This window comes from Condylura cristata, unplaced genomic scaffold, assembly GCF_000260355.1.
Source record: "Condylura cristata isolate star-nosed mole 26May11 unplaced genomic scaffold, ConCri1.0 scaffold00005, whole genome shotgun sequence".
In the NCBI taxonomy this organism is placed as follows: Eukaryota; Metazoa; Chordata; class Mammalia; order Eulipotyphla; family Talpidae; genus Condylura; species Condylura cristata.
This window is the reverse complement of record NW_004567106.1, coordinates 26899023-26924467: the sequence shown is the minus strand read 5'-3', so window position 1 is coordinate 26924467 and position 25445 is coordinate 26899023. Positions and strand designations below refer to the sequence as shown.

At 39.9% G+C, this 25445-nt stretch overlaps 1 long non-coding RNA gene across 2 annotated transcripts in view; it reads right to left on the bottom strand.

Moving 5' to 3' along the window:
• The window catches only part of LOC105853204, a 139914-nt gene that overhangs the window by 3811 nt on the left and 110658 nt on the right, over nucleotides 1–25445 (bottom strand). Inside the window, exon 6 of one of the 2 annotated variants that reach the window (XR_001145054.1) lies at nucleotides 7872–8064. This is a non-coding gene — a long non-coding RNA (uncharacterized LOC105853204). Of the gene's footprint in view, nucleotides 1–7389; nucleotides 8065–25445 lie in introns of those variants that run through there. The other variant, XR_001145053.1, reaches the window with a different exon arrangement.

Below are 25445 nucleotides of genomic sequence, written 5' to 3'. Positions count from 1 at the left end.
AACTAATTTATAAAAGCATTGGTTGATTCCCATAATACAGCTGGTAGTCAAACTGGACAAGATAATGAATTGACTGAGATCATTGTTCCATCTTCATCCAAGAAATCTGCCTCTAAATAAAGATCTTAAATTGCTGTAGAAATCCAATTTGTAAGAAGCAAAAAGAGCATATAGATGGGAAACACCAGCCATGATCACATTAATTTTGTGACTACCGGCATTGCTTTGAAGAAGCAGAAAGAAAAGATATCAAAAATAATAAATCCACTCAAATCCCCAATTTTAATCTAACAACACAGCCATAAGAAAACGAACAATAAATACAAAGTTCACAACTTGGGATGTAGGGAACACAACACTCCCATAAAATAATTTTCAGCTTAATAACTCAAGCACTAAGCCAATATTGTCTAGGCTAGTGAGGCATTGCTGCTAACAAGCAAATTATAGTAAGAAAATAGACCATAAGTTTGACAACCATACAAATAGCCATGGATAGTCCTGACTGATTGGTTTTGAATCTGTGGATGTAAGAAACTGGCAAATAGTTGTACCGAAAATCTTCAACATTAGTGTAATTGAAGAACTATATAGGAAAAGGGTCTCTGACAAACTACCATTCATTTAGCCATGTATTCAAATAAGATTTGCAACATTATGGATATATAGAAACAATGGAATAGTTTCTACTACTTCGTAGGGATGTTCTATAAACTATGTGATCATAGATAAACAATGTAAAGTCACAAGGGACTTCCATTGACATGCAATTTATGTGATTGGTAATTTTAGTCAAAAACAGTTGTCTCAAAGTTATCAGTTGAGCAAGCATTTTCACTCTGAGTAAAGCTAAAAACTAAAAATTGCTAGAAATTGATCAGGATTCTAAAATCACAAACAGATCCACATAAAATGCTACAAGCAAACAAAAATGACAAAATCTATAGGGTGGCACAAGTTAGCTATTTTTTAAGTTTTAAAACTAAATAGCTAATATTCAATACCATCATTTCACAGGGAACATATATCTAGGTCTGGATGTGGACAATGTTTTTTGTAGATCTTCAGGTTTCTCAAAAAAAACAAAACAAAACAAAACAAAACCCTTCCCTCTTTAAACTGCAGTTCTTACTAAAGTGATTCATGAAGCTCATGGAAAAGGGATTCTTACCTTACACACAACTTAACAAGCTTCATAGCTCCCCCACAGCAGTCAGCAGTTCACATGCTCATGAACATTATTTTACCCAGAAAATAATGAATAATAGTCGTATTCTCTCTCTCTCCTCTCCCTCCCTCCCTCCCTTTTCTCCTTTCTCCCTCTCTCCCTCTCTCTCTCTCTCTCTCTCTCCCTCTCCCTCCTCCCTTCCCTCCCTCTCTCTCCTTCTCCCTCTTCCTCCTCTCTCTCCTCTTTCTCTCTTCCCCTCCACCCCTCCCAGTCTCTCTCCCCTCCACTCCCAGCCTCCCTGGCCCCAATGGCCTGCTTATATTGCTGGGAATCCGACCTCAGTCCTTCAAGTTTGGGAAGTTGCTGAAGCCAAAGGCTGGTCTGTGAGGGAGAGACAGTTACACCAGGGCACTGAGAAGTACTTTGAAGCCACACCCCCACTGTGGAGAGCGAGCCGTGGCTGCTTCCCCTTGCCTGGCAGAGGGCCTGGGGTCTATTTCCATCACATTTATAGACCCTATCAAGAAAAGAGACCAGACGGAGACATTTACTATTCCTTGGAGTATGGAGGTTTGTTGATTGGCACACAGAGTGGAAGAGCATGGACTTGAATAGGGGGATTTTGTTCCAAGTTGGGACTAAGCTATTAAATAATCACTTGGCTAGGGGTTTTGGGAAAGTTATTGAACCTCTCCAACCTCAACTTTCCTATCTGTAACATGAGACACCAGCTCAGAGTGGGTTCTCAACACAACTTTAATAAATTGGAATTAGAGTATTCAAAATTATTTGGGTTTCTGGCCTAAAATAAGCAGAGTAAAACTACTTATGTACATTTTAAAACCAATTGTCCATTTTGGAACTAAATTTAAAAGCAACAAAAAAATTTTAAGGACTGAATATCATTGGGGCAATCGTAGAACTTATGAAATCTGTGATTTCTACGATGATCATCTCCTGGAGGCCATGCACAATCAGACCTTTGTATGTTGTTCAGGTTGTGAGATCAATTTGAATTTTGGAACCACTCATGACAGTGGTATGGGCGAACACACATACGTGTGCACACATATGTGCACTGGCCCACATACAGGACCAGGGAATTTACATCAAGAAAAAGGAGGGCAATCTGTTCCAGTCAGCCATTTAACCTGCCTGGGTGCCTACAGCACTCAACGATGAGCCTAAGTTTTCTCCCTGATATCCCAACTAGAGTATCCATAAGCCCTTAAATAATGCATTTATTATCCAAACACTAACAGACATGTTACTGAAATCTAGAACAATCTGTCAGGCAGGAGAAAGAGGCTAACTATAAGGAAGATAAGTGGCATTTTGCAGCTGTTTGATCACATCACAACTTCAACAAAACCAGACTCATCCCAGCACAGTGAGGAATCTGGGCAGATTTAGGTTTTAAATGCCTCCTAATGTCATTGGGGTAAATTAGCTTATGTGGCTGGACTTTGTGTTCCAGCCACACAGAATGTTCTTTCCTGTCAGATGCTCCGACAGCCCAATGCCATGGTGAAATATCAGTACCCTCTTATCATTTTTCTTGATTTCTTTAAGAGTGAACATTAGACGTATTAAGACCAACAGCCCAATCATTAAGCCCAGCACGGTTCTCCTAGGAGCCAGCTCTGTGGCTTTAATCAGATTATGGACAACTCATTCTCATCCCAGTCATTTATCTTCTTTGTTTACACACACACCAAGTGGCATTCTTCTTAGCACCAAAAAAAAAAAAAAAAAGTAATCAAAATTGAGGACAACAAAAGACCTTTCATTATTTAAGGTGTTAAATAACATCTATTTACTTCCATTAGTTTCCAAACAACAAGTACACGGGTTCTGATTAAACCTGGCATGTGTTAATTATGCTTGAGGTCTGGGGTAGTTTTGTCAACAACGGAGGATTACTTAAGGGTGACACCTGAGCCGAAATTTGAGGTTCCGGTTCCTCCAAAGCCACCTAGTCCATGTGCTTCCTCAGGGAAAGTTTCCAGCTTCCGAATGGCAGCAATGGATGTGAGCTTGTGAGAGAAAGTCACCATTTTTTTTGGCTTTGTTTTGGTTTCCAGCCCCCAGCTTTATCACCCATTTTATGGGCTGGAGTTAAGTGGCGGTACAATGCAGTTTGCTATCTTACAGCTCAGCGCTAACAGCCATCATGAGCCATAATTAGAAGTAAAACCACCACATAAATAACATGGCAGAAAAATTGCCACTCTGACGAGCCAGACTTTGGCTACGGGAAACTTTAGCAGGTCTTGCGTATCCATCATACTTAAGGGCACTGTGCGTTTTAGCCCATATTTGTCTCACTAAAGCCAAAACGGGAGCCATTTAGACTTTCAAAATCAGCTTTTAAAAATAGACAATGCCCGTGTAAACAGAGTGTCTGCTGCTAAGTATGATATAGAAACACTTTTCCTGGAGACCAGGGTGGCTGCAAGGGCCAAGAGGGAGAAAAGGAAGCCTGGGGCAAGGCAAGAAAGAGAAACTGGCTGGGGAGAGAATGCTGGGACTTCCCCCAACGGGGAGTCCGGCGATTTTTCACTACAGAACCAAGAAGTGCCTGCTCACCACTGAGCATGGAAAATGACACTTCCTGCTGAGGCTGGGTGTCTTGCAAATGCTGCTTTCCTGCCTTAAACTTAATGCTGAAACAAGACCAGGGAGCCTAACGTTTTACATTTTACACTGATTTTCCTTAATTCTCATAAGCCTGGAGAAGTCACAGAGAAGAAAATAAATTGGATCCTGCACCTGAAAGTGGCCCTAAGGAAATAGGACCACCGTCAGTTTTTGGTTTAGCCAGCCAATTTGCAATTTGCCCTTCGATTATCAGAATAATCCAGACAGAGTGGTCTCCATGAGCGGATTAGAGACATGCCAAATAGAATGAACTTGTAGTTGAGGGGACCTGCTTTGCAGTACACGGTGTTTTTGAAAGCCTACGTCATTAAAATAAAATTGATTAAGTTCATCTACTTTTTAAAAATAACTCATAGATAGTTTTCTATTGATCAGTAGGAATAGAGTCTAGTCTTTCTGTGAAATGAAAAAGAATATTTCTTTGCATAGTCTAGAAGCTCATGTGTTCTCTAAAAAGGATGGTTTGTTTTCTCTTTTTCTTTCTTTTTGATAGTCAAAGTCTATCAAACAAAGTCTCTATGGAGACTTTTTAAAAACCCTGTGTCTGGTATAAACAGTGCATTTAAGGAAATGGCTTTAAACTTATGCAGATAAAAGCTCCATTTTCCACGTGGATTTTTCTCAGCATTTGTACCTATGTAGTGCACATATGACAAGACACTGACATTATTTAAATTAAGATATGAAATGCTTTTTTTTTTTGTGGATCTGCTATAATCTAACAAATTTACTGCATGTCATAGAAAACACATAGCTTTGCCAAAGTTGGTGAGTAGCCCAGCATGGTTTATCTCCAGCCCACAGCTCTTTCCCTGAATTCAATACTGCAGGCACAATTTAATGCAAACCCAATTTATGACTTAATGCTCTAGGGACTGTAGTGGGAGATTGTTACATTATTCTTTTCTAATCCTATTTGTGTTTTAATTTGCTAAGTCTGTAATGAGGTGCATGCCTTGAATAGATTCAAGATCTTTCACATTGCTTTTGACTTTGTTTAATATAATAGATTTTACAGTTTGCATTAAATACCCAGGTGCTACGGTCAGTATTATCTCTTTATTTTCTCAACTAGAGTGAATAAAATTATACCGTGAAAGTAATTGTGTACATGTTTCCTTGTTTATTGTAATGGTTTATTTCCTATCATAATTCTTGATTCAAATTACATCAAAGTTCTCCAAAAGTCAATTCTCCATGAGCTCTTACTTACCCTTTCCAAACAATTGTTAGTCTCTGAACAGAACCAAGTCTTGGTTGACAATTGATTAGTTGCATAATAATAGAATAAGTTTTCTAGTATAAACTGTGAATCTTCAATTAAACAGAAAGGAAAGAAGGAAGGGAGGGAGGGAGGAGAGAGAAGGGAGGAAGCCAGGGAGGGCTGCAGAGAGCTGTGTCACTCGCCATTTTATTTCTGGTGTTCAGCTGAAAGGTACCATCCCTAATCAGAGCTTCTACATCACCCAAATCCACAGTGTGTCATTTGCTGTCCATAACTGCGTTATAGCCAATTATAGCTAAATTCTCTGTTCAGGATGCACAATCAAAGGGCGTCTGGAATGCATTTTGCTATTTTCTGAATCCTATTATTGCAGACATGTTTATTACATTCAGAAGATGACTTTCTGAAATTACATTGGAATTGTACAACCCACCTGCCATTTACAAACAAAGGACCTAAACATTTCTTAACTAGGAGAAAGTTCATTTAGTTCTTTCCCGGTAACTTTTCCTGCATTATTCTCTTCCATAACCACTTTTTGCACGACTGGATGCTCAAGCCTCTTATCTATTTGTAGATCTATCTAAACACTCCAGTTAATGTTTATTTTCCAATTAATAACAATATAGCAGGTCAAAAAGGAGTTGCAAGTGGCTGTTGATGCCTGTAGTAGATGCTTCGTACCATATCATTGTGAAATTTTTCTCAGACCATGAATAAAGTTATCGTAAAATAAAGCCTAAATTATCACTATTTGATCACCCTGAAATAACTCCTTCAAGTTGCCTGCCAAAAGAAAAGAACTCCAAGTTATGTCCTTAAATTTCATTTAGGGCCATTTTAAGAGGAACATGAATGGTGTTAGAAAGACACATGAGATCTATTTGAAAACATAGCACCTCATCATTAATTATTAAGGGAGAAATGAAAGCATTTCTAAACCAAACATTTTCTTTTTCCTTTCTACTGAAGTTTATACTGTTAAGATCCAACACTCCCCCTACCCCCCAGCTTACTTTATTACTGGTATTTGCCTCGCAGAGCCAGGGGATATTACTACCTTTTTATTTGCTATTTTTACAGAACCCAACAAAGTGCTTTTAAAATATATAACCACTTAATTCAAGTCAAGCTTCTTCAATACTCCTTTCATTCAAGCCCTTTCTAATTTGTTTTCCTCCAGCCAGGAGCCGGGAGAAGACACTGTGATTTATGTTTTCATTTATTTATTTTATTTGGGCTTTTCATTTAAGAAGAGAAATTCTGCAAACCCCCACCGCCCTCAATTCTACATCATCTCACCCCACTCCACCCGCTTTGTATTTTGACCATTAAGACTTTCTTAAGGCCAGACTTGCGAGTTTTAAATGCATTTCTTCAGAGCTTCAATCTCTGTAGAGATGAGATTTGATCTGGGAATTTCTGGGTGCACCAAGGTGGGGAGAGCTCTTAAACATTCAGGATGGTAACAATCCAATGTTCTAGATTTCTGTCTTCTTGAGGGTAGGCTCGCTCTTAGTCTTCCTTTATCACTTCAGCTCTGCCCAGTTCAGAGCACCCACCCAGGTTACCCAAGGAATCCAGCCTATATACAGTGGTGACAGCTGATTTCCCCTGGAGTTGGAAGATTAAAGGTGTTTGCCTTGGTAGAAGGAAGAATGTTTCTGTCAAATCAACATATTGCTTTTGTTTGAGGGCTGGCCATGAGGGTGCTGGTGGGAGTAGGAAATTTCTATGAATCTCCTAAAAGCTTGGACTTGAAAGTCCCACAGCCATGGGTTTGAGTCTTGGCTTCACTTTCTAAACAGTGGTTTTGACCACATTTTTCCTCTCTACATTGATCTGTTCATCTGGTATACTCATCAGTATACCATGCATTGAAGTCAGGAGCAGGAGTGATAAGTAAAGGCATAGAAGTAGCTCCTGTGTACAACAATCTAGTGGGTGTACACATACAGAGGGACAGACATTTCCAGTGAAACATGATCGGCATGGTGATAGGGGAAGCCAAGGTAGCCTTCCTCCCAAAAATGATACAGAAGTGACTGGAGACTTATTTCCTTCAGTGTAAAAAGGAGGTAATGGGATGCCTGCCTTGGTGGGGGCACTATGAGAATGAGTGAGATTATATACAATAGAAGTGAAGTTAAACACATAGTGAAAGAGAAAAATAGAAAGCAATTATTACCATTACTGCTAAGTCCTATCCCAGGACTCTGTAAGAAATTATTAGAGAGAGCCACACTTCACCTTTAAGAATAGTCAAGCTTTAGGTTTACTTCATAGTTTTAATTTGTTTTTACAGAGAACTAAATAAGAATGGTCTATAGAACATTAAAGTATGTTTGAAGACACGTGAACTTAAATTAATGGGCTCTCTAAAGTAAAAAAAAAAAAATCACTAGCAATTGAGTCTTCATCAAAGATCAGCTTCTCTCAGGCAGAAATGACAGCCAACTCCATTCTACCCACTTCAAAAGAGGACTCGCCCTCCCCACTGGTCTTGGACATCCCTAGCAAAATACAGCTTCTCTAGAGCATTTCACCAGATTATATAGTAACATCTACTTTCATTTAAAGACAGGCAAGAAGCACTTCCACATGGGAAGTATATTTGCTCACTCTAATTTCAAAAAAGTAGTTCCACTGAGACAAACTTTGGCTCCACCTCCATCAAAAACAAAAAACAAAAAAACAGCCTTAATAGAATGGTTGACCCAGGTAATGCTGTCTGGTGGATGCAGTGTGGAGAAACAGCACAACTCCTAAAATAGTAAAATAATCAAGCTGTAATGTGCATGATCTTCAAATACTTACACAAATATCACAAATATTTGCAAAAAACATTTGTTAGTTGAGTTGCACAGAATTCCTCATAAGGGAGAAAGCTGTCTTCACTTTAGCATAACTTAATGTGGGCCATTCCAGAATCTTCAGATGAAGTCCAAAGAACAGAGGCAATTTGTTCAGTTTAATAACCTTGGAGCAATTTGGAAGTTCTGACAGCAGCCTGAGAAACAAAAGAATACTTTGAGTGAGAGGGACAGACAGGTAGTAGGAGATGTTTAGGAAGAAAACTGGCAGAGAGGCTTACCTGGATGAGTGTGTGACAGGGAAGTACATGAGACAGTATCCCTGATGTTCTTAGCTAGCAGTTATCTGCCAAACTGCATTATAGGGAACATCTGCTGCACTCACACACACACTCATAGAGAGTTGTCCCCATGGGTCTATAAACATTGCACTATATACGTGATTAGGCGTCCTCACTAAAGTTGGCACTGTCTGGTGGCCATAGGCAGAGAACAGATAGCAGACTTGGGGTCCAAGAGAGTTTCAGAGGTTTGCAGGGCAAGCAGAAGACAGCCCCTAAAAGTCCCAGAAATCAAGGAAGACCATGATATTCATAGCATGTGGACAAGAGGATGTGAGCCGTTTATCCCACTTGAGCTATAGGTCAATATATAAACATGTAACAAACAAGTCTTTAGTTCTTCTTTCCTTGGATATTCTTACTAAGTCAAGGTAACCTGAAACTAACCCTCCTTTCAGGTTTTGAAGTATCTGATAAGTTGGAAAGGACATATGGAGCTGCTTTTTCAGTTTCATAAATACCAGCAATGAATCCTTTGCCTTCTAAGTGCTATCCCTTTAAGTGGAAGAACATGCTGTCATCAATGAGTGGTTGCTGATCTAATGACTAATTGATGGCAAGAGTCTCTAATGACCTAATAGCTCATTAGGGTTGACTGAGCCAGCAGGGGTCTTCAAAAATGTTTTCTATTCCACTCTGTGGCTTTGTGTGTTTTCCTGTACAGCCCACTGCCCAGGTTATTAAGCCTACAAATGTGAGACCACAGCAAGAACAGGGCAGCCCTACACAAGTATAAGCTGGAAGTGTACAGGCAAACATGGATCCCACATGACAGAGGCATGTACCTCTGCCAAAATCCTGTGATGAGAGCCAGAGAGTGACATGCTGGGAACCAAATGGATTCCCAATAGGTAATGGCTTGTGCCAAGAATTGAGTCATCACCAAGATAATGTGGGAACAACCTCTGAGTGAGTAAATTCAGCATTCATTCATCATTTAATAGACTATTTATTAAATACCAGTTATGCACATGATAGGTAGTATGTGCAATACTACATACTATCAATACTTCATATATGTTACAAGATTTACCCAATGGTTCTGGCTATTTCACCCATGAGAAAATTACCTCTGGCAAGGTAAGAGTCTCCAAGGAGTTATGCAACGTGTGTGTGTGTGTGTGTGTGTGTGTGTGTGTCTATATATATGTATAGCCAGTAGGGACAGATCTGGGACACAAATCCAGGTCTTTCTCCAAAATTCCTCCTCTTTTGTTTTCCACTACATTATCCCATAATAGGGTTCAAGCAAGTCAAGCATCAGGTTCACTGTTGGTATCCATGAAAAATGAAATAGCTAATTCTGAAGCATGAATAATTGAAATAACCAGGTAAGCCCCAGGTGAGGGTCAAGAAGAAAGCTCCCTCTGCTCAGCTTTTAAGCACCAAGCCCTCTACTTCTGGGCTGTCACCAGGATACTGCAAGGATGGACAGATGGTTCCCTTCCTGGAAAGGACTGCCATCTACCCATGAAGCCAAACTGCCAAGAAACAGGAAGGACTGGGTGAGAAGCAAACACCCCAGAAGAGTGGTCGAAGAGCCTCTTGTTTAACTGGCTGTGAGCATTTTTATTCAGCATGAGTCCTACCTTATGTTTAACTGAGCTGAAGTTTTAACTGAAAACAATCACCAGGAAGCAACCAGGACATCAAGAACAAGGGACAGATCAACATGTGTGTTCTCCAGATTCCATCCACCAAGGCTGAGGGGCAGCCCCCCAGGACCCGATTCCTTAGCCCTTCCAGCCCTGGCTGGCCCAGGGAGGGCCCCTGTTGGGGATGCTGGCTGCAGGATGCTCCATGCAAGTGCCAGGGGAATCAGAGGAAGGTTTGGGGAGCATCTGCTCCATCTGCTTTTTTTCTAGAAGAATGACCAGAACAGCCTCCAAGCCTGCATCTGTTCATGAACATACAGGATAGGAACATATTTTTACCTTAGTAGTGTGCAGTTGATGCATCCTGCACAGCACCATGAGAGTGTATAATACCAGCATAAACATCCTAAAATATGTCAAGAAATGGAGAGGCAGCTGTTCATCCCTCTTTTAAAGGATTCAGGCAATGTTGGTTGACCTCTATTATAGAACTGGCATATATTAGGCTGAAATAATACTTTAACAGTTTTTTAGTACCCAACTATATGTTCTGTTATAAGGAATAGCAAATGTTTAATCATAAATATTTTAATGGCTTCAGGGATTCATGGTATTCAATGACCGTGTTAAATGATAATAATCACATCTGGTTTATTACTATAGTAATTCAGCAGCTTCTCTTCAGCAGTTATTTTTTATTATATGTGCTATGCTACTGTCATGGTCATTTATAGCAGTAATATTTTAAAGTGGCTCATTTGTTTGTTTAAGGACAGTTTCACAATATATTTCTGTATTAATATACATTTCGCACAATTATTTCCAAGCTGCCACTGTGAAATTGATCCTATCCTGTTATGACTGGAGAGGCCAGAAGACACAGGAAATACCCTAGCAGAGATGAAGTGGGCTCAGATAGGGCTGTCCTGGGGCCTGCCAGGGTTTTTCCACGTGTCCATTAATGACAGTGTGAACTAAGAAAGAGTTAAGAAACAACACACGTACAAGGAATAACCCAGATTTGAGAAGATATTTCAAGCAAAATACCAGAGGCAAAAGTAATGGGGAAAACCCAAAGGCAAGTGGTTCATGAGACCAGAGGTGGTTATCAGTCCTTGACAGGCATCTCGGTTTCAGTAACAAAATAGTGAAGATGTGGAGTGAAAAAATGTGACCTGCTTAAGGGGGGTGTCAGGATGAAGTGCAGGGGTGTGGGGGAACAGCCCCCTGGTGTCCAGAGCTGCAGGTCTACACTGGGCTCATGTGCCATGCTCCCTGCACAGGTGTTCCTTGTGATGGAGTCAATATTAGCCTGAAATCATATATTGCTTTTTAGTGGGGGTGTATGGGGAGGGGGTCTTAATAACCAAGAAGAGTTAATTTTCTGTGACATTCTGTTGAACCAGGTTGTAGAAATTCAGAGGAGCTGAGAGGAAAGTGCCAGGCTCCTGCTCTGCTTCCTCTTGGCTGAATCCTGATTGGTTGGGTGACAGAGGGCAAATGGCTTTTACGGCTATGAATGATGTATGACTGTAAAATGGTCTGTAACCAGAAGTGCCAACTGCCATGCCTGCTGATTTAACGGACACCCAGGGTTATGTTTGCACAGAGACGCTTAAATAAACACGTGCTAGGTTTGAGGCCGTTTACTAAGCAATCATTTCTCTAGCTCTTCTTTTCCATTTTATTTTACTTCATCATAAATACGAGGATAGTAAAACGATGATTTTATATATATATATATATATATATATATGAAACAATAGAGATTTATTCATTGCGCCGGCAGGTCCTTTCTCTCTACGGAGTCAGGCTCTTTGTCCCTCTTCCTGCCTGCAGGGGGTGCTGCGATAGACGAGGGGAAGGAGAAACAGGGAGGGCCAGTGCAGCAAGTTGGAAGGAGCTAGCTGCCTGTTGGGAAGGTAAGAGATTTTGTCTAGTTGCATATACATTTGTTGAATTAGAGAAAGAAAGCCCTTAAGTCACTGTTTAATCAACAGAAGAGGAACATTTCTATTTAGCTACAAATCAACAAAGACATGGAAGACCAGCTTTTCATGATAGTCCTGAAACTGAAAAGTATCCGTGCGTTTGTTGGATTCTTGGGTGATGTTTACTACCTGTGAGTTCTTCGAAGTCAGAATTAGAGCAGCAATAAACAAGGGGGTGTGGTGTCCTTTTGAATAAATGTTTCTGTGTTTTACAATAGGGAAAATGTGGAATCAACCCAAATACCCAAAAATAAATGATTGGATTAAAAAGATGTGGTACATATACAAAATGGAATATTACTCAGCAATCAAAAAAGATAAACTCATGCTTTTTGCAGCAACATGGATGGAGCTGGAAGGGATCGTGCTTAGTGAAATAGGCCAGAAAGAAAAAGAAAAATACCAGATGATTTCATTCAAAGTCATAATTGGTCTGGATGCTTCAGTTAGATGATTTTCATATAGTTCCTGCATGTCATTAGAAGTATATCAGTATTACAGCATGTGTAAGTTTTTTTTTTTATAAATTTATCATAAGACATCACAGAATAATTCCTGCCTATCCCATAACATCTATTTAACTTTATAGGCCAAACTGAGTCAGGAAAGGCAAATCAAGCCCCAGATTTCCCCCACTGCCTAGCAATTATGCTTCCTAAACTCTTCTACAGGGCCTCCAAGTTGGCCCTAACATTTGTTCTGAGTTATTACTCAAACTTAACTGCTGCTCCTGATTCAGGATTTTCATCTCTTCACTTAGGGGAATTTACAGAAATTTCTTTCTTTTCATATTCCTGGATAGTTTTTAAACAATTAATAGATTATTCATTTTTTAAAGAGTATGTAAGCATGTGAACTCATCTGTGTCCAGTGCTTTTTCCAATAGTATATATATTCAATCAATTTTTATCTTCTTTGATAATTAGCCTATCTAGTTTTCTCTTTTTTGGGGGGATCATTTTGGCATTATTTGCCACAGAACTATTTATTTTAGGTTTTCAAATTGATTGCTGTTGAGTGGCATGTAGTCTTCTCAGTTTTTTAATAATCCCTTTTATATCTATAGTTACTTTATACTTGTAAATTTTTGTTCTTTTTTTTAGTCAAATTTCAAAAGTCTTCTCTATATGATTAGTCTTAACAACCAGCTGTTAGATATATGGATTCTATTTTTTGTTTGTTTGTTTCCTATGCCACTTACTTCAACTTTATTTTTTATTAATTTCTCTTTATAGTGTCATTTATTGTTATCATCCTTTCTAACTACTTAAGGCTAGTACTTAGAGGTTTTTGGGAGTGAACAAGGGTGACTAATACTAGCAAGGGTCAGAAAACTTAAACTTGGGGCAAGTCAGACCCAAAGCCTGCTTTCATAAACCCTAGGAGTTAATAACAGTTTTTATTTTTAAAGCTTTTGGAGGAGGAAGAAAGAATCTGCAACAAACACCATCTGGTCTTCAAATCTCTGGTCTTCAAATCTCTGGACATTTACACAGAAGTTTGCTGACCCCTAATAAAAGCAATAAAGTCTATATTCTTTCCCCTGAATATGGCTTTTACTCTATTCCATAGAATTACATGAAGTGTTTTACCCTTTGTTTCTTAGATAGTTCATCATTTACCATTTAACTTTCTCTTTTATCAAAGGATTATACAGCAGTAGATTTCATAGTGACTAAGCATAACTTTACCCACCTTTTGATTATTCGTGTCTAATTATACCATCATATGGTAAGAGAATGTAGTCAGTCTCTATTGTCAGGCTTTATAGAGTTCCTTCCAGTCACTCCATCCTGTTGGCTTTTCCAGTCTGGTCCTTTTTCGTTTTGGGTTTACTACCCGTATTTTTTTTTTTTAGGTATTATTTTTTAAACTTTCTAAGCCTAAGTTTCCCTAAATCCCTCTTGTCTTCAAAAAAGATTGATTTTTTTCCATTGAGATATAATTGTCATATATGTAAGCTCAAGATGTTCAGTATGTTGACTTGATACCCTCACATATTGCACTCTACCTAGCACCATGGTGTTAGTACCTCTATCACATCCCATTCTTAGTGTTTCTTTTTTGTGGTGAAAACAAATAAGATCTAGTCTCTTTGTAATAACTGTGCTGTGGATTCACTCTCCAAGACTTACTTATCTAGTAGTTGCAAGTCTCTGAACATCTTTGAAAAGGTAAAATCCTCTTACCCTCTCTGAACAATAAGGCATTCAATCTAAATGAAATATTGGGACAAAAGCAAGTCAAAGTAATGAGACAAAGTATTGCTCTGTTCTCAAAGTACTCACACTCCTGAGATAGTGACACGTCATCCCTAAGGTTGACAGTTACTACTCCAGAGAAAATTACTCTAGTCTGACATGTCACATCCCTGGCTTGGTGCAACTGTAGAACTCCTTAGTCACTTTAGTGTCCTCATTGTAAGTGACAGAGTTTCTTGGTGGAATGTGAGTGATAAAGACAAATGTATTTGAATCTGACCATCAGTAATTCTATTGGTTCAGTAAGATAAACATTTCTAAATTTTCAAAGTATGAGAAGGAAGTAACATGCAGAATTTTGGTACCATCATCATACATAATAGACTAAAGGAAAGAAGTGACTTAATTACCTGGGATTTCAGTCTCCATGATTATATAAAAACTTTTGAGCCCTTGATAAACACCAGGGTCTATGGCCCCAAAAGACCATCTGGTCACCCAAACAAAAGAAGGCAGTTGCTTGGCAAATTCATCCACGTAGACTCTGGTCTCATCTCTATAGAGCTATCATGCATCGATGACTGCAAGTTGATTGATTGCACCTGGAAACACTGTTTCATGCTGGTAAGTCTTATTATACTAAGTCACATGCCAAATAGTGTATTTACTATGAGAAGTGGAGCTATTGTATAAATGGAAGAGTCATGTATACGTGACCAGAGCATTACACTGAAATCTTCTGTCCCAAAAAGTCATTAGCACAATGAACCACTCTTCTTCCTCCTGCATATTTCTGTGGTTTCTCAGAAGTACTGCTGATGAATAGAGAAATAAAATGTGGCATATTCCTACAATAGAGTAATATCTGTCAAAGAAAGGAATGAAGTAATGATACATTCTTCAACAGGAATGAACCTTGGAAATGTTATACTAGTCAAAAAAAGCCAGTCAGAAAAGCTCACATGCTACATGTTCAATCTCATGATGTGTCCAGGACAGATCATAGAAACAGAATACAGTGGTTGCATGGGGATTGAGAAGAGGGCTGGAAGTTAGTGAGGCTAAAGGGGATAGAGGGCCTTTCCCGACTGATGAAAATGTTCTAAAATGGATAGTGGTATTGGCTGTACAAACCTTTGAATATATGGAGAACCCTGGAATGTATGATTTAAATGTGTGAGTTGTATGGTTTTGAACTGTATCTAAATAAAGCTGCTATCAAAAAAAGGAGATAAATTATCACTGAGATCATATGGAGTCATAAGGATATCCAGGTTGACACCTCCACATAAAATCACTACAAAGTACTGACTTAAAAGTGTTTATGTATTTCCTACATGAGCATTTCATTCAAGGACATTTATTTCTCATGGTACATAGCAGTAGAGTAAGAGAACCAGTAAGATCACCCAAGCACATTTAAAGCCTTTCTGCTGAACCCACTAACAATCTACTAGAAAGCAAGTTCATGGCCAACCCATGAGTCAACGGCAACCCATGAGTACATTCAGCCTGCTTTACCAGGAGGCTTTGTCAGTCTTTCAGAGGGAGGCTCCTCTAACAGGGAGGCAATGGGAGTTTAGGACACCAATAAAATCTACTGTAGGTGGTGGTCTTTCTTTCCTGAAGGTGGTAGTGGGAACTGGGTCCCTCATATATGGAATGCCGCATGGTTCCCCCTCTCCCACTGATTATTGTTTTCATTGTTCGTATTTTCTTTTTTAATTTTTACTCTTTTTAAAGGATTTATTTATTTATGCGTACAGACCAGAGGGGGTGAAAGAATTCACCAAAGACAGAATGGGCAGCAGAATACAGTACATTGCTGTGAGGAGCTGCAATAGAAACAGGATAGGTCTGCTGTGCCATGTGGGTCACTCCATGGCCAGGGATCAAACTCCTGCTAAAGTGGCTTTGGCTAGCTTTGGGGTGCTGCACTTTAACACACTGCGCCACTAGGGAGGCCAAGACTGTCTTAGATCCAAGTTTTATTACTTGCACTGTTTTGTAGCTCTTAACCTTTCAGTCAATGGTGGACTGCAGAGATGGTAGGCCCCATAGGCTGCACCAGATCAGCCAGGTGTGTGGTAGGCTAGATCACATAGGTGTGTGTAATTATATTCTGTGAAGTTTGCATGATGACAAAGTTGCCTCATGATGCACTTATCAGGATGTTCCCTTTAGTTAGCCAACACAGGGCTGTCATGTGACCCAATCCCAGGAAAGTAAGCCCTCTAGGGCATTTCAAGGTGTGCTATTTCTGATCTGCAGTCAGAAAGTGTATATTTAAGCCATAATAGCAGCTTGCACTTATTGAGCCATACTCTGCCCCTGTATTTACTTAAAGCATGACAAACAAGAGTCATACTATTATCCCAAATCTTCCAGTGAGGAACTTAGAATGAGGAGAAGGTAAGTGGTTGAACCAGTTTGGGAACTCAGGCCTTCTGTTTTAAATATTACTGTGCATCAAAAGAATATTGGTACCCAAATAGGTAAGAGTGAGACAAATTCATTCTACAAGGAAAAAGTATTATTATACCCAACATGAAGCAGTAACAACAGAAAAACCCCTTGCAATCTACCTGTGAAAAGGGACCTTCAAACTGACTGAACTGAAACCATTTTGTGCCTGAAACTTCATCTAATGGAACTTTTAAAACCCCAACTCTTCACTAACTGGCAAGAACCAGATTCCAGTTAGACTGGATCCTTTCCAAGAATTGTACAAAGATTTTTCCTACTTCTTCTCTCCATAGTAACCAAGGTCAATTTGACAAAGAGCCAATTGATCTCTACGAAATATAATCTATAATCAGTCCTAATTCTTAGTAAAAAACTTTTACAATCTCATCCTTCTTTCTCCCTCTTTTATTCTTTAAAGGACTTGCTCCCATCTGTGAAGTAGGGAAGATATTGCTTTCCTCAAGAGAGGTCATGAGAACTAAATTAAATTAAATCAGACACATAAAGAGCCCAGAACATAAGGTGCATTCTATAAATGGTGGCTTTCTCTTCCTTCTCCAAAGCAAGAGGAGAAAATTCAGAATGGCTATAAGTTATCAAAAATAAACAAATCAGTTGTTCTAATGTAGCTACAATTGACCTGAGAATTATAAGCCAAGGGTCACCATCTAAGGAAAGCAAAACCAGTTTGCTCTGCACACCAGTCTCTGGAGTTTTGCTCTTAACCACAAATGGCAAATTAGTTTAATTCCAGAAGAACCAAATTCTACCCACTTTCCAAATACATGTAAGTGCCAAGCATAAGAGATTAATCAATTAGAAAGGGGGCTAACCTCGGAGTCAGTTTGTTTAAAAAAAGGAAAGCTAAGCTTTTGCATTCCAGAAACCACTCTGCTGAAGCCAGCAGAAATTCCCAGCATTTAGCCTGCCCACACCCCAGCTCTCTCCTAGTTAAGGCAAGGCCTCTGACTGAGCTTTTAAGAAGTTGGAGGCATTAGTTGCTGGAGACAGATGAGGAGATTTTATCAATCAGACAAGAGGCCCATGGGGGTGTTATGCACTGTCGCCCTATTTCTAATGAGAAAGAAGCCAGTTAAGCCTTAAGTCACCAGGGTGAGTGGGGATGGAAGCGCTTGCAGTGGCCAGTCTGCTGGCCTCCACCCCTGTGGTGTCTGTCCCGCGTGCACTGGCTCCATGCAGACAGTCGCATCACAGCGGAGCAGCAGTTTTCTTCCAAGTGCACAACAGCAAAGACAGCACACTCCAGAATCGCCACCCCGTGTTTTTGGTTTTGTGCGCTAAAGATCCAACCTAAAGTGAAGAGTCCTCATTTGATGTATCCCCTACGTTCACGACCTGGCCCTTTATGGCCTCAGAGACCGAAACACCCACAGGGAAGCCAGATAACGGTGAAAGTCATAGCGGAGCCCCTCAGCGGCACCACCAGGTGCCTGCACCTCTGAGCCGGTGAGCGAGAGGACTCAGCAGTCAGCTTTGCAGGAGCATCAACCCAGAGGTCCATACTGAGGCAGCGTCCCCTGGGCAGAGGGCCAGGCTGGGGCTCCTGCCATCAACTAGTGCTCCCCCCCACCGCCCACCTCACCCCAGGTTCAGTCACACTTGGACTCAGAACAAACCTCTGAAACAACGTGAAATCACACCTACTGCGCAGGTGTGAAAGCGTCAGTGTCTGGTCAGAGCAGTAGTTAGAGTCAGCCCTGCCCCTGGCCAGATGGCCACCAGGTCAGTTTACCAAGCCTCCTTCATCCTCACACACAGAACTACCCAGATTGGAGAGATTTTGCAGGGATTAAGATAATGGACAAAAAGTACTTAGCACAATACCTAGCACTCAGTCCCTACTCAAAAAAATCATAGATCTAACTACTACAGGTTTAAAAAGTGAAATAATGCACCCAAGATGATGTAGGGAGTGAGAGTCACACCATACCCACCTGCCTCTAACCCCAGACTCTTAAAATAATTTTATGCACTGTTTGATGTATTCATAAGAGCACTTGTAATACAACAAAATGAACACTGGTGAACCCACCACCCAGCTCAAGAAGTAGAATATTTATCCTTATGCCCTGAAATATGCTTATTATATTATTTCTTTAATTAAAAAATTAACTATATCATATAAAAACATATAGGGTCTATATAAGTAAGTATTTCACATATAACCATACAATATATTATTTGATCTTACTTTTAGAGTTTTTAAAAACCATTGACTATTATCATACTTTAGTTTCTGACACTTGTTTTGTTCACTTCAAGTTATGTTTTCTGAGATTCAGCCCAGTGACTGCATACAGTCATGGTCTATTTATTCTCATTCCTGTAGATTATTCAAATATGCAAATTCCATCAACTATTTATCTAGCTTTCTGTGGATGGCTGTGTGGGTTGTTTCCAGTTTGGTTTTTGTTTTCTATTTTCATTCATGATGTTGCTAATGTCTTCATTTACACCCCTGCAAATGTCTTCAAGTTCATCTGTGAAGAGCTGAGTAGCAGCTTCTCTGCAGATCTGTGTATACACAGAAATAGAACCGTTGGACTGTCAAAACTTCCCTTGGGTAAACTTGGGTTGTTCTAGTTGACTACACAATCCCAAAACTGCTTTCCAAAAAGCTGGTGTGGATTTGTAGTCCACTCACAAAGCTGGAGTAGAATATTTATCCCTATGCCCTGAAATATGCTGTTGTCCTCAGTCTCCCTTCGCACCACCAAGACTCCCAGAATCCTCCACCAACACCCATTGGGCCCCTCCCCACATTAATCTTCACCCTCCTACACCCATCTGATAGCTTTCATTTTATTGACAGAATTTATTAGTTTGGTTTCGACTAACCATTTGTTTTATTTCTCTTTTCCAAATGTAATAGTGAGACCATGTGATAGTTGTCTCTTCTGTTGTGTTTCATTTTGCTTAGCATGATCCCTCACAAATGGCAAGAGTTCATCTATTTATTTATTGCGAAGCTGAATCCTGTTGTGTATATTCACCACACATTTTAATTCATTCATCTATCCTTGAGTACTTCAGTTGCTTCCATAGCTTGGCTATTGTAAATAGTGCAGCAATGAACCTAGGTGTGCAGCTAGCCCTTCAAATGAGTAGTTTTGCATTCTTCAGATAGATACCCAGGAATGGAAATGCTAGTCATATGGTAGATTTATTTTTAACAATTTAAGGAAACTCCATACTGTTTTACATAGAGGCTGGAACAATCTACATTTCCACCAAAAGAGTAAGAGGATTCCTTTTTCTCTACACCCTTATCAATACTTGCTATTCTGGTCTTTTTGATATGGGCCACTGTCACTGATGTAAGGTGGTATCTCATTGGTATTTCCCCCCCAATTTTTATTTATACTTTATAAGACTGCCTACATATACTATCCTAAACTATGCAGTCTGATTTTCAAGGGGAAATGCTTGCAGATCCTCATTGGTATTTTGATTTGTATTTCCCACTTCCCTGATCACAGGTGATAATGTGTACTTCCTCATGCCTCTTGGCCATCTGTATGTCTTCTTTCGAGAAGTGTCTATTAGCTTTGCCTCCCATCACTGGTTGCATTATTTATTTTCTTTTGTTGAGTTGGATGAACTCTTTGTAGATCTTGGATATCAACCCTGTCAGATGTGCGATGTGCAAATATTTTCTCCCATTCAGTAGGATATCTTTGTTTTAGTTTATTTTGCTCTGTGGAAGCTTTTTAGTTTGGTATTGTCCCATTTGTTTATATTCTCTTTTGTTTCTCCTGCCCTTGGAGATTAATCTACAAAGACATCCTGAAGCCTAAATTGAGGGGTAGTTTTGCCTTTGTTTTCTTCTATGTATTTTATGGTTTCAGGTCTTACCTCCACATATTAAATCTATTTGGAATTATTTTTTATGTGAGATGTGAGGTGATGGTCTTTGTTTTCCATAACAATCTGTTTTTTTTTTCTTTTTCAATGGTTTATTTTTCCATCATTTTGTGCATTTTTTCATCTCAGTTGTAATCCCCTTGGGCTTCTTATCACCAAGTCACCTATGTGCCATCACCAAAGTACAGTGCATTTCCCTCCCCCCACCGTTTTTTATCTCACTCCCCACTCTATCCCCATAAAATGTCTCTGGTATATAACTGTTCATTATTATTATTATTATTTTCTTGCCTCATCCGTTGTACTCCTGCTGCTATGAGTGAAACCACTGGGTATTTTTCCTCTTCTTTCTGGCTTATTTCACTAAGTATGATCATCTTTTCTAGCTCCATCCATGTTGCTGCAGAAGGCATGTGTTTATTTATTTATTTTTTGGTTGCTGAGTAATATTCCATTGGGTATATGTACCACATCTTTTTTATCCAGTCTTCCACTTTGGGCATTTGGGTTGTTTCCTTGTCTTTCCAATTGTAAGTAATGCAACAATAAACATGGGGGTGCAGGTATCTTTTTGAATCAGTGTTGTTGTCTTTTGGGATTGCTGGGTCATATGGAAGCTCCATGTTTAGCAGTTTGAGGAACCTCCAAACAGTTTTCTATAGTGGTTGTACTAGTTTGCATTTCCATCAGTCTGTTTTATTTTAAAAGGCAAATTCTGGCAACTTTGTTGAGAATACATGACTATTGGGGCAGGGCAAAAGCAAGAAGACCTGGCAAGATAATCCACTACAGCTGTTACAGAAGCTAGGACAGAGGTACTGGGGGAGATGTGGGAAGTCTTGTGGTGCTCAATATCACTTGGAGGTCTTTGGAAGTGAAATCCACCATGGATGCACATGGACTCAATTCCGCACTGTTCTAGGTCATTCCAGCTCATTATTCAAGGACAGTCTCTCATGTGCAGATCCCATGCATAGAATTTGATTAAAGTCAGAGTTTGGGGGAAAATAACAATGTGTCTGGCTTTTAGTCAAATTCAACCCCCTGTTGGTCACTGTCTAAAAGGAAAAACCATACAGATATCTGCTTCAGTTTCCACTCAAGTTTCTCCAAAGCAGGAACATAGGTAAACTTTTCTAGGTAAACTTCCTCTTTACTTCTGAGCCCCTTTCCCTTGGTGGGCCAGCGCAGCTTTTTGTAGATGTCATGAGGATGCACTGAAGTTGTGGAGAACTGCGAATACTGAGTCCTGGGACTGCCATCCATAACAGCCAGCAATGCAGCTGGATGGGCCACACCGAGACTCCCCTGCACGCTTGGGCCACTGGCCAGGAGCAGGCTGTGGAGTTAGCAGCTAAGCGAGGGCAGATTGCTGGAGTTTGGTCAACAGAACAGATGTGCATTATGGGCCAATCTGACCACAGAGAAACATTTCCCTGCACCTTTTGTAAAGGTGTACAATTGCCTCTTTAAGCCAAAGCAATTTGAAACACATTACCTTGTTCATAAACAGAAAGAAAAAGAGCCCTTCCTCCCTGCAGGGACAAAAACAAAGGGTAGAAGAGGAAGCTGAAGACCTCAGAAATGCTGCAGTGCAGCTTCAGGAAACAAATATCCATGGAGAGGTCTCAACAGCTTATTAATGGCCTGGATGTTACCACACCCTGGCCAGAAGCAAGAAGCTATTGATCATCTGTTCATTCAAAGCAAGACATGGGCTCTCTTTATGTGAGGGCACAGACTTTCTATTCTACATAACGGAGCCCGCCCCTGAAGACCTTTCTCTCTCTTGTCCAACAACCTACCCAGCATCTGTTCTTCATAATGCCTGCTACTTCTAGTAATGTCAAGTAATCTCAAGAACGTGGCAGTATCTTTGTTCTTAAGACATTTAGAGCCAGGAGAACAGATGTCCATTAAGTAAAACGCACACAAGGTAACAGAGAGAGGGAGAGAAAAGCCGTCATTAATAAGAACAACCCCCCTTCTTGTATCCTTTCCACTCTGCCTGGAATGTCCCACCCGCTTCCACCACCATCCACTCACCTTCTGCCATCCCCTGCCATCCACCTAGTGAGCATCATCTCATCTTTTTTGCAAGACTGAACTCAGATATCAGTTCTGGATGAAACCTCCCCCAACACATGCCCCCTTCCTTGACCCCTTCCTGTCTCCAGGGCACTTAACACAGAGTTCTCTCCACCTTATCTTACTTCCTCCCCAAACCATTCAAAGTACCTGGCATAAAATGTGAGCACAGTTAATACCGATGCACATAAAATCAAATTTCAGATGTTGATTTATCTCAATGATGTTTAGGGAAGATATAAGAGAATATGAGAGGAAAAGAGAGAATGTAAACAAACACATGGAACTGAATGAGAACAACTATTATGATGTGAACATCAGGTCAAGTGATTTCATGATATAAGGGAAAGAAAAACAACTTAGAGCTACGCAAACTGTAGCACACACACACACAAAGTTGACTTTTAGATACACTAAAACTTTCCTGGGGGAAATAATGAGATTTGGAAATGGAAATGAGGTGATGTGATGGGGGACTCTTGGGAAGCAGAGGGGAAGGTGAGATCAAGGAGATAGAAAGTCTGGCTTTGAAGCAGGTAGCAGAAATAGGTTCAGAGACAGGAAAGGAGAGAGAGATACTATATAGCAGGACTGTAAATACCTAGACATTTTCTGAGCAAAACTCAGGGGCTTCTTCAGCAGGAGGGGATGTGATTTTAAGAATAGGGTTTTAGGAACAAGATGAATTTGGGAAAGTGAATGGCAAATAAAACAAGTGATTTACAGGCTCAACCTGGACCCAAGTTAAAACGTTTTGCAGTCACTCTGGACATTGGGAGGAATATCTTGCTTGTAAAAAAAAAAAAATTAATAGCTTACACAATAAAAAGGGAGGGGGGGTTGAAGCATAAATCTCAAGTGGTGGCTTTTAAGAGAAAAAAGGGATTGTGAGTTATCACAATTTTGCCCGGAGAGACCATTCATTCATCCATTCATTCTGTGAGCAAAGTTTTTAGCAGCAATATGTGCAAGGTAGTGGGCTATAAGGGAGGAGGTGAAACAAGCCTCTGCCTGTTTCCAGGCTGTCAGTACTCATAGCAAGATAGAGGCTATCAAATAGGCTTTATCAGCAGTTACTACAAGATAAGAAATAGATGCTGTAGGTCAAATGTTATGCAAGTCCACTGGAACGTGAGATTGTTTCCAAGAAGAGATTTTAGGATAGTCCATATGGAAGCACCATTTGGGCTGGACTCTGATGATGGTAGAAGTATGAAGAAAGCTTGAATGAGGCTTTGCATACAGTCAGAACTAAATAGAAGTTTGCTATTAATATTACAATTCAAGACACTATAATTGTAGTTCCCCAAGGCAATGTTATACTTTTGTTCATAATATTCCTTCTACCTAAAATGTTCTTCCCCTCCCAAGCCCTTACATCACAGATCAATTCCTAAATTATGTACAAGATCATCTTTCCAAAAACACCCTCTGATCCCCTGAATGGCATTTGTTGTCTTACCATCATTGTCCTTTCTGTGACACTCGACACTCCAGCAGGGGCTGGTGGCAGTGAGTGGGATTGCCAAGCACCTTGAGCAGAAACAAGAGCTTGGGAAAGATCTTTGAAAACAGTCTGTATTCTGGGGGTAGTACAAGGGAAAACAAAAGCAGATGTCATCCCAGGAAGAAGCCCTGCTCGCCCAGGTGGTAGCCATACAAGGTGAATTTGAACAGCTTGGACACTTCTCTTACCCATGGTATCAGAGAAAGATAGCTTCCCTGTTTTTATGGTGCCATCAAGCAAGTGGAACAAATCTTCACTGAAAAGATCTTTGCACCTGAACATAAAACCCTCCAACCGACTAACGATTATGGTGTGAGGATAGTGTTTTTATGCTTTTGCCTATGGATCAACTGGGTCTATTCGATCCTCTCCAAACCAACATCCAAATAATCACATCCAAATCACCAGTGAACCCTCCCCACTTCCCTGGTGTAGGTGGAGAGCCCAGGTGAAGGAAGAGATCCTTTGTTTAAGGAACTCACAAAGGAAGAATCAAATCTATTCTTTCGCATGCTAAGAAACAAAAAGGCACACCCTTTGGGTATGCACATATTTTCTAAAAGACATGTTGTACAAGAAGAGCATTGGCTTTGCAAGAAAAACTGGACACAAGCACTCTTATCAACTTACCAAATTCTAAAACTTTCTATTCACAGTGAATTCCTTCTCCCCTACATCCTTCAGGACACCTCCTCCAGGAAGCATGCACTGCACCCAGGCTTTGTTTTCTGTGTGTGTTCCACTGAGCACTGCAGGCTTCCCTATACACTGGCATTTTAATCTCTTTTTGGCTAGAGGTATGTACCCAAAAGCTATTCCAGAGCCTTGTTTATCACAGATGTCAGTAACCTATTACACAACACACTCTATTTGTCAGTGAAATATAACGCCCAAGGCCAAAATATATGGCATGTTTACTTCTAAATTCTTGGCCATTTCATCAAACAGTCAAAAAAAAAAAAGGTGTATTTTCATCAGATACTTTTAAGCCAGTGTGGAAATTCCCTTCCCCTTTCCTGGCTCTGACAGGAGACCAATATGTTCTACCCTCTATACAATTGTGAAATTATAGGAGAAAAGAAAGCAGATTGTGTGTGATTTTGTGATGCTATGTAGATAAGTGGTCAGTTTCCTACATCCCCTGGGCCTCAGAATAGGAAAAAAACCTCAATAAATTGGTATCAAATAATTCCTTCAAGGATTGTAAGTAGACTCTTAATCTCTTATTCTTTCTTACATGGTAAATGTATCACAAGTTTCCAGAACCTTAGACCACCATGAGAGCAATAGTCATGATATGAAGGTTTTTTTCAATTGCTAATATTTTTCTGTTTTATTTTATGAGAAAATCAGGTTAAGAAACTAATTTGTATACTTTGAATCCTTGATAAAAGCAAACGCTATTGTTCAAACTCATGACTAGTTTTACTTGCCTAGTTTTTAATTTTAAGCAATTTCATTGAGGTATAGCTCAACCTGGACCCAAGTTAAAACGTTTTGCAGT